The sequence below is a fragment of the Pezoporus flaviventris genome, unplaced genomic scaffold (genome assembly GCF_033815535.1).
Source record: "Pezoporus flaviventris isolate CSIRO_AGI_PZ_B2104156 unplaced genomic scaffold, CSIRO_AGI_Pfla_v1 ptg000074l, whole genome shotgun sequence".
Lineage (NCBI taxonomy): Eukaryota > Metazoa > Chordata > Aves > Psittaciformes > Psittacidae > Pezoporus > Pezoporus flaviventris.
In genome coordinates this window covers 387,305-403,249 of record NW_026892622.1, presented here as the reverse complement: position 1 = coordinate 403,249, position 15,945 = coordinate 387,305, and positions in this window count along the sequence as shown.

The window sequence follows — 15,945 nt, the reverse complement described above, 5'->3', positions numbered from 1 at the left end:
GTGCGAGCCACAAGTCCTGCGGCTACTGCAACCCCAGTGACTGGGACAGCGGCTACTACATGGCAACGACAGGCATAAACACTGCAGCTATTCCAGCCACTGCAACAAGCACAGCAGCTACTGCAGTGCCAGCCAGAACAATGGGGCTACTCCAGTGCCTGAGACAGACACTGCCGCTACTGCAACCTCATTGATGAGCAGTGAGGCTTCTCCAAACCAAGCCTCATGCTCTGCGGGTACTCAAAGTACTGTGACAGACACATCAGCCACTCGAATGCAAAGGACAGGCACTGTGGCTACTCCAGCCACATCAAAAGCACTGTGACTAATCCAGCCCCAGCCACAAGCACTTCAGTTGCTCCACCACCAGTTTTAAGCTCTGCAGCTATTCCAACTCTAGGAAGGAGCAATGGGGCTACTCTAAGGCCTGCAACATACGCAGTGCCTAGATCAACCCTACCCAGAAGCACTGTGCCTTCTCCAACGCCACTGACAAAGACTGCTGCTCCTCCAACGCCATCGACAAGCAGTGAGGCTTCTCCAATCCAAGCCCTAAGAACTGTGCCTACTGCAACCATGGCAGCAGGCACATGGGTTACTCCAATGCCATAGACAGATGCTGTGGCTGCTACAACTCCAGTGATGGGCACTGCAGGTATTCCAACCACATCAACAAGCAGTGAGGCTTCTCCAGTGCGAGCCACAAGCACTGCGGCTTCTCACTGTCATCCACAAGCCCTGCGGCTACTGTAATTCCTGTGACTGGGACAGTGGCTACTACATGGCAACGACAGGGATAAACACTGCAGCTATTCCAGCCACTGCAACAAGCACAGCAGCTGCTGCAGTGCCAGCCACAGCAACGGGGCTACTCCAATGCCTGAGACAGACACTGCCACTACTGCAACCTCATTGACGAGCAGTGAGGCTTCTCCAAACCAAGCCTCATGCTCTGCGGGTACTCCCCATACCCACAACTGCCCCCCAGGTGACCCTCAAGTAACATCCTACACCCAAAACTGCTCCCAGGCGACCCCCTAGTGACCCCCAGACCAAAAACAGTACCCCAAGTGTCCCCCACATGAAATCCCAGACCCACAACTGCCCTCCAGTCATCCCCCAGACCAACAACAGCCCCACAACTGCCCCCCAAGTGACCACTCAGCCCCACAACTGCCCCGCAAGTGACCTCCCAGACCCACAACTGCCCCCAACTCCCCCCCAAGTGACCACTCAGACCCACAACTGCCCCCCAAGAGAGCCCGCATACCTACCTCTGCCCCCCAAGTGTTCACCCAGTGACCCCCAGAGCCGTAACTGCCCCCAGATGATCCCCTCATCCCTACAATTGCCCCCCTAGTGGCCCCCTGGACCCACAAGTGCCTCCCAGATGACCCCCCAGTGATTCCCCAGACCCAAACCTGCCTCCCAAATGACCCCCAAGTGACTCCCCAGACCCACAACTTCCCCACAAAGTGATCTCCCTGACCTACAACTGCCCCTCAAGTGACACCCCAGTGAGCCCCAGACCCACAGTGGTTCCTCAAGTGACCCCTAAATTAATTCCCAGACCCACAACTGCCCCATGTGCCCCCCAAGTGATCCCCAACACCCACAACTGCCCCTCAAGTGACTCACAAGTAAATTCCTAGACCCCAAACGGCCCCCCAAGTGATCCCCCAGACCCACAACTGCCCTCCACTGACCCCCAGACCCACAACTGCACTCCAGGTGACCACTCAGACCCACAACTGACACCCCTCCTGACACACCAGATCCACAACTACCCAGCATGTGGCCCCCTGGACCCACAACGGCACCACAAGTGACCCCCAGCTGAACCCTCGGACCCACAACTGCCCTTCAAGTTACCACCATCGAGCCACAAGTACCCCCAAAGTGCCCTCCTAATGACTCCCCAGACCAACAGCTGTCCACCAAGTGATGCCCCCAGAACCAACACCGCCTCACCAGTCACGCCCCAAACCCACAACTGCCCCCCAAGTGAAGCACACAACTGCCCTCCAAGTTATCCCCAAGTGATTCCCCAAAACCACAACTGCCCTCCAACTGCCCCCAAGTGACCCCTCAGATCCAAAACTGGCTCCTGGTGACTCCCCATTCCTACAACTGCCCCCCAAGTGACCCCCCTGTGACTGCACAGACCCACAACTGCCCTCCAAGTGATCCCCAACTGAGCCCCCATACCCACAACTGCCCCACAAGTGACCACCCTGACCCACAACTGCCCCCCAAGTGAACCCCCATACCCACAACTGCCCTTCAAGTTGCCTCCATCGAGCCACAACTACCCCCAAAGTGCCCTCCTAATGACTCCCCAGACCCACAACTGCCCACTAAATGATGTCCCCAGAACCAACACTGCCTCGCCAGTCACCCCCCAGACCCACAACTGCCCCCCAAGTGACCTGAAAGACACCACTCAGGCCATACTGCTCAGGCACCAGATTTGCAGCTGCTTTGCTGGGTTAGGAAACTGCAGTGCCTTTTGCCTAGCCAGAAGGATGGGTTGGTTTAGTTTGCCTCTTGGATCAGTCTGAAGTCAAGATCCTCGCCTCTGTGTGTGCAGAGACAGAGCTTTGCACTCTGCAGAAGTGAGGATTCTGATGAGGTGAGGGGGTAAAAGGCAGATGCTCCTTCCTTAACAGACTTAATGCTTCGTAAGCGTAAATGGAATGAAACAGAAATGGAATCGTAGGAAGGACTCCAAGGCACTCAGATTTATTCCACAAGAAGGCTTCCTGTGCAAACACGGCTCAGAATGAATCTGATCGCCAGCCTTTAAGTGCTGCTTCCAAAAAAAACAGGGGAAAATGGGCAAGAAGATTTTCAGAATTATTTCTTTTACTCATCTCGAGCGAAGCAAAAGACCCAGCTTGTTGCTGAGCTGTTAAACCCAAATGAACAGATCAGCTGTGTAACAGAAAGAGGTGCAGGGACACAGGGCTAGGACTTCAGTTTTCCAGAGAAAAAGAGTGCTGTGCTTTGATTTGATTAAACCTGCTGTGATTGATGCAAGAAGCCTCAGCGTCTGTATTTCAGGCAGCTTGCTTGCACAAGTCACACAGTGTTTATGGTGAAGATTTCACGTGCCACATGCCTGACAAATTACTTTGCCCTTTTAAATAGAGAAAGAATGCGTTTCACATGGTATCTGCAAACTGTAAACAGCACTAACAAGAAGAGGACTTGATCTTAGAACGTGCTGTGTTTATTCAGCCCTGCAGATAGAAGAGATCCTTCAAGCCTGTGCTGTGGGCTTCAGGTTTTAGATAGGCCATAGTGCCTGCCCATCACAAATCCATGGATCTTGGGGACAAGTCATTTTCAACTCACAATCAACTGAGGGAAGCAGGGTAATGAGGACCTATTTAATAAACTTCAAATGCTCAGTAACACTAAGGCCATAGACAATAGAATCACAGAATATCTCCTTACTGAACACAAGTGTACTTTCCTGTCTTTCACACTGCTACCTCCCATGCCCTTCAAGATGCCTTCCTCAGCTTACGTGGTTTACCTTTAATGCTTATTTCTATTCAAGCTGGTTTGAATCCTACTGACCCTTAAAGCTCTCACAATGCAATCAGAGAAACCCAAGCTGGATCAAACTGTTTTAATGAAGTCACCTGTTAGAAACAGGCATGCCAGGAGGTAAATTGCTCTTTTGTTAGATTTCTTCTCAATTCCCTTTATGCAGAGGTTGCTTTGGGGCTGCACCTGTGGAGCTATTGGTGACTCCCATCCAATGCAAGTGGGTGTAGTCACTGGCAGCAGATGTCTGCATTCAAGACATGGTGCCACCTGAAGAACAAGCCACATCACATCATGTCATGAAGGCTATCAAGAGGTTTTCAGTGTTTTCCTCCTTAGAGTCTGCAGCAGCAAAGTCACCAGAAACATTGAAGCTGACAGCCACAGCTGCTGGGACGGGTCCTTACAGATCAAAGGCTACTGAAGAAATATGAAGGCAACTGGAAAGAGTGACTTTACTGACAACTAAAACTAGGCCAGAATGGCACTAAGTTAGCTTTCAGTAAAATTAAAAAGCTGCTGTAAATTGTAGGTGTTGAAATCCTCCTGATTATGAACCCAGTCTAAATTTTACCAATTTATCTCAAATGTCATCGAATGACTTCTGTCGACAGTTCTTTGTCTTTCCTGTCCTTATTACATTACCACTCAGGAAGTCAGAGGAATACATTTTCTATGAAAAATATTTTTACTCATGTAGTAGCAAAAAAAACATTGGCCATTTTTCAGAAGATCTAAGGTAACGTGCCCTTTTAATCATGAAATACAATCCCTTCCCAAGCAAAGTATCATGTAAAACCCAGAAGCTGCTAAATACAGCAAAATACAAGTAAATAAATTATACACACACGTGTTGGATATGAACAGTAGCCACAAAATCCCTACCTACTTAAAGGAACACCATCACCTCTACCCCCCAAAAAGCCAAACACACACACCCCAAAGCAAACAAACCAACCCACTGTTCCTTCCATTCCAACCCAAGCTCTTGTCGCTTCTCAGCTCCTCAGTTATTGTTAACTTTTTGCCCTCTTCCCATGCTCTTTGTGGTGGGATTTCTCATTGCAGATCCTCATTTAAAATTATTATCCCAGCTTCTGAATACCATCTTATCCCCCCCCACACAGCGCAGACCAAGTGCTTCATTCCTCCTCCTCCCTCCCACACTGACAAGAAAATAAGCCTGAGATCATGCCTGGCTGTGGCTTGTTCCTCAGAATCTCCATCTACAGGCAGACTACTCAAGTCTCTTTGTGCCAAAAAAAGTTTGTTCTTTCAGTTGTCTGTATCACTTATAGGCTGCTGTCTCTGTCAGCTTTTTTATTCTGTTTGTGCTTTGCAGTTTGCTGAAGGTAGATGTATATTCTGAAAATAAACTTGAATCTGTTAAAGTGGCTAACATACAGTGATGTTTCTGTTTTGTAAATCCAGTTCAGGCACAGGCTATCTATCTGTTTGGCAGCAGCGGAGGTGCCTTTTTGCTTGAATTTGACTGTTTAAGCTTTTAGAGTTGCTTCTGAAGGTGGAAGAGGGGTCAGGGTAGCATCAGATTCACACATTACTGTCTCTACTGAATCGATAGAAATGACCTCCTTTGGAGATTGAAGAATGTGGCATGAGCATGCATAAAGCCTCTCAGACTTTCAGGAGTGTGATCTTTTGTCTTTTGTGCATGATCTTCTAGTTGGCTATTGATATGTTTTGCTATTCAGGGATGACTACTTTAGATACATTTGCTTAAAGAAAGAAATCAAAAATCAATAACCTCCTTAGTGTCAGTGCACCTCTGCTGAAGTCTCTCTGATATTGCTAGAATTACTGTGAGGTTAAGTAGGTAGTTTTGTTTTGTTGTGTTTTGGCTGTGTTACCTAGCTCTGGAACCGGGCCAGCCTACACTGATTACTGCCTTTTTCCAATCTGGCTAGGTTTCATCCTTCAGCAGGGAGTATAGATGCTCATTCAGAAAAGCTTATCCAATAGGTGACAGCATAATTCATAAATATTTTCTTCTTTTCGCTAAGAATTGTAATCATGCATTCATGCATTAAAAAGCACTGATGGTCCCTCCCTCAGTTGGGAGACACACTGCCTTCCTGCAGTGTCATTTCTCAGCTGAGAGACAGAGCTTGATCTAAACAACAAGATTTTGTAGAATCATGGAATCATTTATGTGGGAAAGGACCCTTAAGATTGAGTCCAACAATTAACCAAACACTGTCAAGTCCAGCACTGTGCCATGTCCAGAAGTGCCAAATCTACATGTCTTTTAAATACTTCCAGGGAAGGTGACACATCAATACCTGTGGGCAGCCTGTTTCTTGTCCCCTCATCAGACAGGACAGGCAGGCCAGGACAGGCTGGGATCTCCTTTACCCCTGCTGAAGGAAGGGATTCAGCCAGGTCAGTTGAGGCATCTCCTCCTAGGATTGTAGCCATGGGGCTGGAAGGGGACTCAGCTCCCTCCCATGACCATTACAAACCCACGGGTCTCACTTCCTCAGAAGGTGAAAATGTACCATTATGTAGATGATGTCTTAATCAGTGGAGATTGCCCCAAAGAACTGCAGCAACAGCAGTGTGGCAAGCGCTCCGTGGTGCAGAGGTTGACGTTCCACCAAAGGAATGTCAGAAACCAAGCAGAAACCAGTCAAATCGGAGGGTACTTGGTGGATAGCAGCAGTGCAGTGATTGCTGCAGACACCTTCAGAAAAACAGAACAAGGGCAGATGCCCCAGTCTGGGAAGGAATTACAACAGCTTATGGGTCATCAAGGATACTGGAGGAAACATGGCCCTGGATTCTCTATCATTTCTTGCCCACTGTACTCACCGTTATGAAAGGGAAAACCATGGGAATGGAATCCAGAGCACGAGGAAGCAGGAAATACCTAATACAGGAATTAAAACCATACGTGTTCCTGGGGCCTGTACACTCCCACCGCTGTCTCATAGTAGAATGGGATTTTGCTGAGCATGGCTTTTCCTGTGATCCGTTCAGACTGGCCCTGATGAACCAAAAAAGAACTTTAATGTTCAAGTCGCCTCTTTCAAAGACACTGAACCGACATATTCTGAGTGGGAAAAGGGACTCCTGTCTTTAGTCCCAGCAGTAAACCAAACTGAGAACACTGATCAAGAACAACCGGTACAAGCCATCCATTCAATCCATTCAATTGACTGGACAGTATCCCAAAGGGAGCTGCTCCTCAGGATGGACTTGCACAAACCCACTGGCAGAAAATGGCATGCCTACCTACCGGGGGTTGCAGAGGAACTGAAATTACCTGAAGGACAGACTGAAGTTTCCAGACTACTGCCGATGCTTGCAAATGCAGAGCCATCAGAGTTACAACAAACTTTCAAACCCTCACCAAGTTTAGAAGCACATCCCTTTACTGAGGGAACACCAGCAGAAAATACCTGGTTCACTGGTGCCTCAGCAAAAAGGATCACAGAATCATAGAATCAACCAGGTTGGAAAAGACCTTTAAGCTCATCCAGTCTAACCCTTACCCCAGCACTGCTGAGGCCACCACTAACCCATGGCACTGAGGGCCTCGTCTCCACGCTGGGTGAACACTTGCAGGGATGGTGACTGCAGCCCTGCCCTGGGCAGCCTGTTCCAATGCCTGAGCACCCTCTGGGGAAGGAATTGTTCCTCAGCTCCATCTAAACCTGCCCTGGTGCAGCTTGAGGCCGTCTCCTCTTGTCCCATCCCTTGTTCCTTGGCAGCAGAGCCCAGCCCCTCTTGGCTCCATCCTCCTCTCAGGCAGTTGTAGGGAGCAATCAGGTCCCCCCTGAGCCTTCTCCAGACTGAACCCCTCAGGTTCCTCAGCCCTTCCCCATCACCCCTGTGCTCCAGGCCCTGTACCAGCTCCGCTGCCCTTCTCTGCCCCCCTCCAGCACCTCAATGTCTCTCTTGTAGTGAAGGACCCAGAATTGAACCCAGGAGTCGAGGTGCGGCCTCAGCAGTGCTCAGTGCAGGGGCACAACCACTGCCCCGGCCCTGCTGCCGCACTGGTGCTGATCCAGGCCAGGATGCTGGGAGCTTCCTGGCTGCCTGGGCACAAGCTGCTCATGTTCAGCTCCATCAATCAGCACCCCCAGCTCCTTTCCCATGAGCAGTTTTCAGCCCCTCTTCCCCAAACCTGGAGCGTTGCAGGGGGTTGTTGTGGCCCAGGTGCAAGACTGGGGCCCACGTTCTGGGGAGATGTTGTCTCAGGCAGTCGGCTGTGTCCCCTCTGCCTTGACAAACTGCCACCACAATCCACAAGTGGCCCGTGCCCACTGCGCCCAGAGCCTGGGATGCAAAGCACAGAATTACAAGGGTGTCCCGGTCACACGGGGAACCCCAAATGTGGTTTTACACAGGGTTCTCACGCCCTTCAAACGCTCACGTACCACACATTTGGACAAAGACCAGCGCCCTCACTACCAATGACCAGTCCTGGTCAAACTCTGCCAGGCGCTCACGCTACGTCTGCTGCAGTCCTGCTCTTGGCTATTGATGCAGATGCCCCTGGAGCCAGTCCTGCAAGAGACACTGATGAATGGTGTGCGGGACAGTGGGAGGCTTTCAAAGACATGCTGGAGGGGCTGGGATTCTGACATTGTTTCTGCTGGGCTGCAATACCTCTTCTCCTTCACAGACAGCTCTAAGATACCCCAAAGAAAAGTCCTAGTTCCAGGGCGGGGCTGAAGCTTGCAGGAAAAATCCACTACCTCATCACATTACAGTGTACATAGAAATATATGGAGACATATATAAATAAAAGAGCTATTTATTAATACTTTAAAGACTGGTTGATCTAGTAGCTAGGGGGAAGAGAATTTTCAGAACATGCCTTGTGGGTCCCACTGACCAGGGTCCCAAATGCCAGTGACAGCGTGAGGAGAGGCAGCAAAGATGCCATCCCAGGGGGATCGCTCTCCTGAGACAGGAGAGGAAAAAACCAACCCAAGTGAAACAGCCCGAAGCAAACCCTGATGTTCCCTCCCTCAGCTGGCAGACACACTGCCTTTCTGCAGTGTCATTTCTCTGATGAGAGACAGAGTTAAGGCAAAAAATCAACTTTTCTCAGCATCACAGAATCATTTCATTTGAAAAGACCCTTGAGAACATTGAGTCCAACCATTAACCTGTCCCAAACAAGTCCTCACACTGACCATGACAACATCCTTGTGGGATACCCTGTCTGGATGGTCACCAACAGCAACTGGAACCAAGCTGAATTTTACAATCTACCATATTTTCACTCATTTCTATTCTGTTCTGTTTCTTGTTAAATATTCTGCTCTACATTAGAGCATGGAAATCAGCTGGACAAGTTGCGTTATTGCAGAAACCTCCTTGCAGAGATCATGGGACTTAAACACATTTAAGAAACTGTTTACAACTGAGTAAACCAACCATTTCCCTCAGTTTATAACTGGAATTCAGCACTACTCTGTTTGCAAGCATAGAGGCAAGAGATGACCACACCACTTTGTGAGAAGGATGGATTGAGGGAGACCCTTGTTGCTCTTTCTCCAAGAACACAGTGGAGTAGAAAATGAAATATTATCTTTAATAACACAAATACATTCCTATTACCATTGAAGATCTGGAACAAGATGCTAAAGCCCAACAGGTTGTAACAGGAAGAACAACAATTAACTAAGAATTCCCTCCTGTGCTCTTTCCTTTCCCAGCCCATAGATAGTTTCCTCAATAACTGACAAGTGCACATGACACAGCAAGAGATCTGTGCGTCTGCTGCACGTGAAGGGGAACAATTCCTTTTGGTGTTAGAACTGCAGAGTCAGATTTATCTCCAACACAACTCAACCATGTACCAAGGAAACAGGCAGGCAATTTTCAGCTGTACCTGCAGTGCCCTGCTAGCAACTGCACAGCTGGGGACTCCAGAAATAGCTGGGACCTCTTCTCCCAAGGAACCCACCAGTGACAGGAAGGAAACACACGCTCTTCTCTGTGACACCAGGGGTCACTGCTTCAGCTGAGCTCTAATCCCTGTTCAGAATCACACCAACCCACTGTGCATTCAGCACCCCAGTAGCTTTTATCAAAACCTGACCTCCCTAGAACACTTCAGTTGTAGAGGCACTAAGTATTTATGTACAGGGGTGGAAGGGACCTTAGAGCTCATCCAGCTCCAACCTCTGCCACGGGCAGGGACACCTTTCACTAGAGCAGCTTGCTCCAAGCCCCTGTGTCCAACCTGGCCTTGAACACTGCCAGGGATGGGGCAGCCACAGCTCCCCTGGGCACCCTGTGCCAGCGCCTCAGCACCCTCACAGGAAAGAGCTTCTGCCTAAGAGCTCATCTCAGTCTCCCCTCTTTCAGGTTAAAGCCATTCCCCTTGTCCTGCCCCTACAGGCCCTTGTAAAAAGCCCCTCTCCAGATTTCTTGTAGGCCCTGTTTAGGTATGGCCTTAGTAAGGTCTCCCTGGAGCCTTCTCTTCTCCAGGCTGAACACCCCCAGCTCAAAGACAATGACAGATCCCCACTGACACAAAGTCTGTGGGTCAGACAAGGTGGGCAGATACTGAAGTAGCAGGGGATGAAAACTAACATGTCATTGAAGACAGCAACATCACAAGTGGAAAAGAAAAACAGCTGTAAAGCAGCAAAGACAGACATGGTCTGTCATGATCTACACTAGGATCCCTTTGCAGAGGACAGCAGGCAGCGTATGGCTGCTGAAGCACATCCAGTCACCAGCTAACTCAGAGCAGCCTTGGGCTCCCTGGGCCCCAGGTGAACCCCATGGGGAACAGTCTGAAGCAAGCACTGATGCTCCCTCCCTCAGATGGCAAACACACTGCCTCCCTGCAGTGTCATTTCTCTGATGAGACAGCTTGGTCTAAACAAGAAGATTTTGTAGAATCATGGAATCATTTAGGTTGGAAAAGACCCTTAAGAACATCGAGTTCACCATTAACAGAACACTGGCAAGTCAACACATTAACCATGTCCCTTAGAACGTGTTTTGAATACCTCCAGGGGTGGTGACACAACCACTTCAGCAGGCAGCCTGTTTCTTGTCCCCTCATCAGACGGGACAGGCAGACCAGGACAGGCTGGGATCTCCTTTACCCCTGCTGAAGGAAGGGATTCAGCCTGGTCAGTTGGGGCATCTCATCCTGGGATTGTAGCCCTGGGGCTGGAAGGGGACTCAGCTCCCTCTCATGAACACCACAAACCCACACAAGGTCTCACTTCCTCACAAGGTGGAAATGTACCATTGCGTAGATGATGTCTTCATCAGAGGAGATTCCCCACAGAGGCAGGGGAAGCAGCACCAGCAGTGTGGGAAGCACTACATGATGTCAAAGTTCCATCTGAGCACTGTCAGAAACCAAGCAGAAACCAGCAGATCAACACTCACACCCAGCTTGGGGTTCTCCGCAAATTCACACATCCCGGTATGGAGCAGTACAGACCAGTCTGCACCAGTACAGACCAATACAGGCCACTATGGCCCTGATACTGCTGGGGTTTCAATATCCCAGTGCTCCCAGTCCCTGCCACACATCTTCCCGCTTGAGGCTGTGCCCAACTCCCAATCCCTCCCAGTGCTCCCACTCCCTGCTGCAGGTGCTCCCAGTCCCTCTCAGTCCTTCACAGCCCCTCACAGAGCTTCCAGTACCTGCTGCAGGTGCTCCTGCTCATCCCCCACGTGACCTACTTGGGGGTGGTCTTTTGGGGGGGACACCCCAAATTAGGCACCCTGCTACTCTGGGGCCACCCTCCCCCCCAGCTCCCTGATGCCAGAGGGGGAGGTGGGGTTGGGGTGCCCCACAAGGTGTGGTTTGGGGGCAACAAAGAACAATTTGGGGCTGGGTGGCTTTGGGGGGGGAGCAGATTTTTGGGGCACTCACAGTTCGGGGCAGGGTTGTTTGGTGAGGGACTTCCAGGATTTTGGGTCCCTGGGTTCATTTGGGGGGGCCTCTGGTGATGGCAGAGTGCAGTTCACTTTGGGGGTGCTACAGGCCCCCCATTTGGGGGTCCTGCCTGCTAGTCTTTTGCTTCAGGAAGATTTGGGGCTACCCCCAGATTTTGGGGGCACCACGACTGCTTTGTGTTCAGTAGTGAATTCAGTGGGCCAGAGGGAGTGGACCCTCCAAAAGTGTCACCCCAATAAAGGGGCACCCCAAAACCACACTGCCCCTCGCCAAAGGGCCCTGGAAACATCCAAACCAATGTTGGGGTCCCCCCAGTGTATTTGAGGTCTCAGAGCATTTTGGGGAACCCCAGGGCAGGTGCTGGGGGGACCCCACTTTTCAGAGCACCCCTTTCTCAGGAGGCTTCTGGCCGCTGCACTGAGCCGGGGTGGATTTGGAGCTGCAGGGTTTGGGTTTGGGGGATTTGGGGCTCCCTGCTGGGATTTTGGGGTGCAGGAGGTGCCAGATTCGGGGGTGCCGGGTTCTGGGGTCCCACCTGGCTGCCAGGTGCTTGTGCAGAGCCAAGAGGCTCTGGGGGTGCTTCTGGCGCAGCTCCTTCAGGTCCCAGCGCTGCTGCTGCAGCAGCTTCACGTTGGCCTCGTGCTGCCGCAGCTCCTGCAGTGACTGTGGGGACACCTCTGCGGGGGGGTGCAGGGGCCAAAGCTCCCAGGGGGCAGGAATCTGGGGGACCCCCATGTCCCTCAGTACCCTGAGTCTCGCCAGATGCCCTGTGCTTCCCCATGGCAGTAAGTGCAGGGAATTTGAGGGTTCAGAGGAAGATTTGGGGATTCAGGGGAGTTTTGGGGTTCAGGGAGGTCCCCAAGACTCTCCCGGGGATGCATAGATTTGGGGTACCCCCCGTCTCCTGAAAATGGAGGGTATATCTGTCCCAGGCTGCCTGGGGCATCACTGGATGCCCCATGTGGTCCCTTTGCATAAATGGGAGGAATTTGGGGCTTCAGAGGGATTTAGGGGTTCATGGGAGATTTCAGGGTTCATGGGTGGGTCTCCAAAATTCCCCATAGCGAGCACAGTAATTTGGGAGACCCCCCATGTTCCACAACATGGTGGTGTACATCCATCCCAGGGCACCCCGAGTCTCTCCTCGGTGCCCCATGTTCCCCAATGATGGAGATGTGTTGGAGGAAGAGAGCCTGGGTGTTCAGAAGGGATTTGGAGGCTCAGGGGGGATTCTGGGCTTCAGGAATCTCCCCAAAACTCCCCAGGGGGGTGAAGGGATTTGGGGGACCCCTCCATGTCCCAAAATAGGGGTACATCTGTCCCAGGGCACCCTGTGTCTCTCTTTGGTGCCCCATGTTGGCCAATGGAGGTGAATGGGAGGAATTTGGGTGCTCATGGGGAACTCCCCAAACTCCGGGGGGGGGGGGGGGTGGGGGGGAAGTCATTTGGAGACCACCAGAGCCCTCAAACAGGGGCTATAGCCACCAGAAACCACCCTACAGATCACCGGGGAAGGGGAACTGGAGATCTGGGGGGACCCATAATAATAATACCAATAATAGTAATAATAATACTAACGATAATAATTACTATTTGTGTTGTTGGTATTATTATTACTATTACAATATTGTACTTGATTTCAGTTCCTGATCTGTTCTCATCTCCATCGCAGGTTTTACGTTGTTCCCATTCTCCTCCCCTCTCCAGCCTGACCCAATCCCATCCCTTCTGGGTGACTCCCTGTAGTTTCTATACTGGACATGACGTGCTGTGGGATGGAATACCCCTTTGGCTAGTCTGGGTCAGGTGTCCTGTCTGCTTCCTCCCAGCTTCTTGTGCGCCTCCTCACTGCAGAGCGTGAGAGACTGAAAAGTCCTTGATCAGGGTAAGTGCTGCTGAGCAACAACTGAACCATCAGTGTGTTACCAGTGTTAATTGCCACAATAAAGCCAGAACACAGCACTGCACCAGCTACAGGGTAGAGAATTAATTCTATCCCAGCCAAAACACCACCCAGGGGGATGGGAGCTCAACCCCGAGGCCAGCACCAGCCCTGCTGCCTGACCAGGGGATGGGAGCTCAGCCCTGAGGCCAGCACCAGCCCTGCTGCCTGACCAGGGGATGGGAGCTCAGCCCTGAGGCCAGCACCAGCCCTGCTGCCAGGCAGAGGTTGGAAGCTCCCCACAAACCCTGGAGCCATCATGCAGGGCTGATGCAGGGGTTCTGTGGCCTTCACCCTTAACATGGGGTGTTCCAGAATCAGCCACCCCTGTGGTCCCCATGTCGCCATGGTCACTGTGATGTCTGTGTCCCCCTGGTCTCCATTTGACCCACCATGTCCCTACGGTCACCATGTCCCCAGCGTGTCCCTGTGGTCACTGCGTTGTAACCTTAAATCTTACACTAACAACAGTGTGTGTGCCTTTACCATAGGAGAATAGGCCAAATTGTTCTACCTTACTAACATGTAGAGAGAAAGGAAGGTTTGGCTGATGGGGGAAGGAACATCATGGGACTGGTAACACCTAAGGAGACAGCAAATAAGACCACGGATGCCAGCCTTCAAGACAGCAGAGCGGTGCCCAGCGTGGGGCGAGACTGGAACAGAGCAGAAGCAAGGACATAGCAACTGCTAACTGGGCACTAGGACCTTGCGAGCTTGAGCAAGCACTGAGGTCATTCAGTAAACACAGTGAGGAAGACTATCGGTGCCCACCAAAGACCCCACTCAGCAAGAAAGCGCATGCGTAATTAGGATGCAAATATTAGAACCAGTTGTTGGAAAAGCTGTGAATATGCATGAGTATGTTAAACATAGAGATGCTGTCGGCAAGTACCAGGTGTGCTCACCCTTGTGAAAGGATTCATGTGTGCGCCCAGCGCTGCAATAAAGAATGCTGCTTTCTGAAAGTCCAAATTGAGCCTTAGAGAGTTTCTCTGACCGACTTTTAGGGTAACAATTTGGCGCCTGAACAGGGACACTCAGCCGTGTTTCCCATGGATCCGGGGAGTCCCTGGGACCTTCACGCTGGCATCGGGGGAGTTTGCCTGAAGGACCAACGCGGGACCTCGGGGAGACCCCGATTTAATGTCTTTAAAAAGGCATTCTTTTTGGCCCCTTTCCACGTAAGGCAGAGAGGGACGCCCTGCGCGGTGGGTAAAAGGCAGTTTAGTTTTGGTTGTCTGGACTTTGGTATTTGGTGGAGGTCAGGATCATGGGTACCACTGCCTCCAAAGGGGGGTTTGAAGAAATCCCCACTGGGTTGCATTTCACAACACTGGAAACAAATCGGTGAACCCCTGCGTAGTTCAGTCACTCGGGAGACCGGAACAAAGCGGTGGAGCCCCGAGGGGTTCGGTTACTCAGGAGACTCTGGTAAAATCCTGTCACATGTTATTCTTGAGACGAGAAGGAAAGTGGGATGAAGTAGCTTATGCAGAAATGTTTTCTACTTTGAGATATCATCTGGAACAGCAAAAGGATTGCAGTTTTCATTTTGCGCTCCAGGACCTGTCAGTATTGTCCTTGGAGAAAGACACTAAAATTTGCTTAAATGCTATTGGTCTTTGTGCACCACAGGGCAGTTATGCACTAAACATCTGAGGAATGTGGAGGAGGATTTGGATTTGATGGTAGGCCCCTGGAGAAGGGGTATTGTGAATAATGGGGCTGAAGGTGCTGACAATGAGGATCAAGCACAAGCACCAGCACAGGCACCTGAGATATAGGGGGGTCGGGCTGAAGGATTTTGCCTTACAGCAAGGCAAACTAGGGGAAAATGAGGGGAAACTGTGATTGCACCTTTAAGACAAGCTGTGTGTAATGATGGTCTGCTCATGATGAAGATTCCCTTTACCATTGTAGATATGAAGAGTTGGAAACAAGTGGCTGGTAATTACACATCATGCTTTCGAGAGTGTTGACAGAAATACGATTATTCGCACAGCTCGGACCGCAGCAGAGCAACAAATAACAGCAGGCACAGCGATAGGTACAGTGAATCTTCACATTCCTAACCCCAATCCTAACTGGGACAGGCAAGCTTTGAAACAATATCGGAGGTAGATTTTAGTCAGTACTAGGAATGCGGTCCCCAAGGCAGTGAGCTGGTCTAAGCTATATGAAATAAAGCGAGATGTAAATGAATCAACTGCTGGATTCATGGGAAGATTAAAAGAGGTGATGTCTAAATATACTAATATTGATCCCGAATCAGAGGAAAGAAGGAAAGAGTTAGGCCAGTTAACAAAAAGTCAATCCATGGAAAACATAAGGAAAAAGGTACAAAAGCTTAAGGGGGAGGACCAATGTGATTTGGTAAAAATAATGGATGTGGCTTTGGAGACTTATCACAATCGGACCAATATTGCTCTGGTGCAAGTTCTCTGCAATGGTTCAAATGGTTCAATGGTACTGGGGAGGGCTTTCAGTCCCTGATTATTAATATATATATTATTGATAGAATTAATATAATTATTAATAT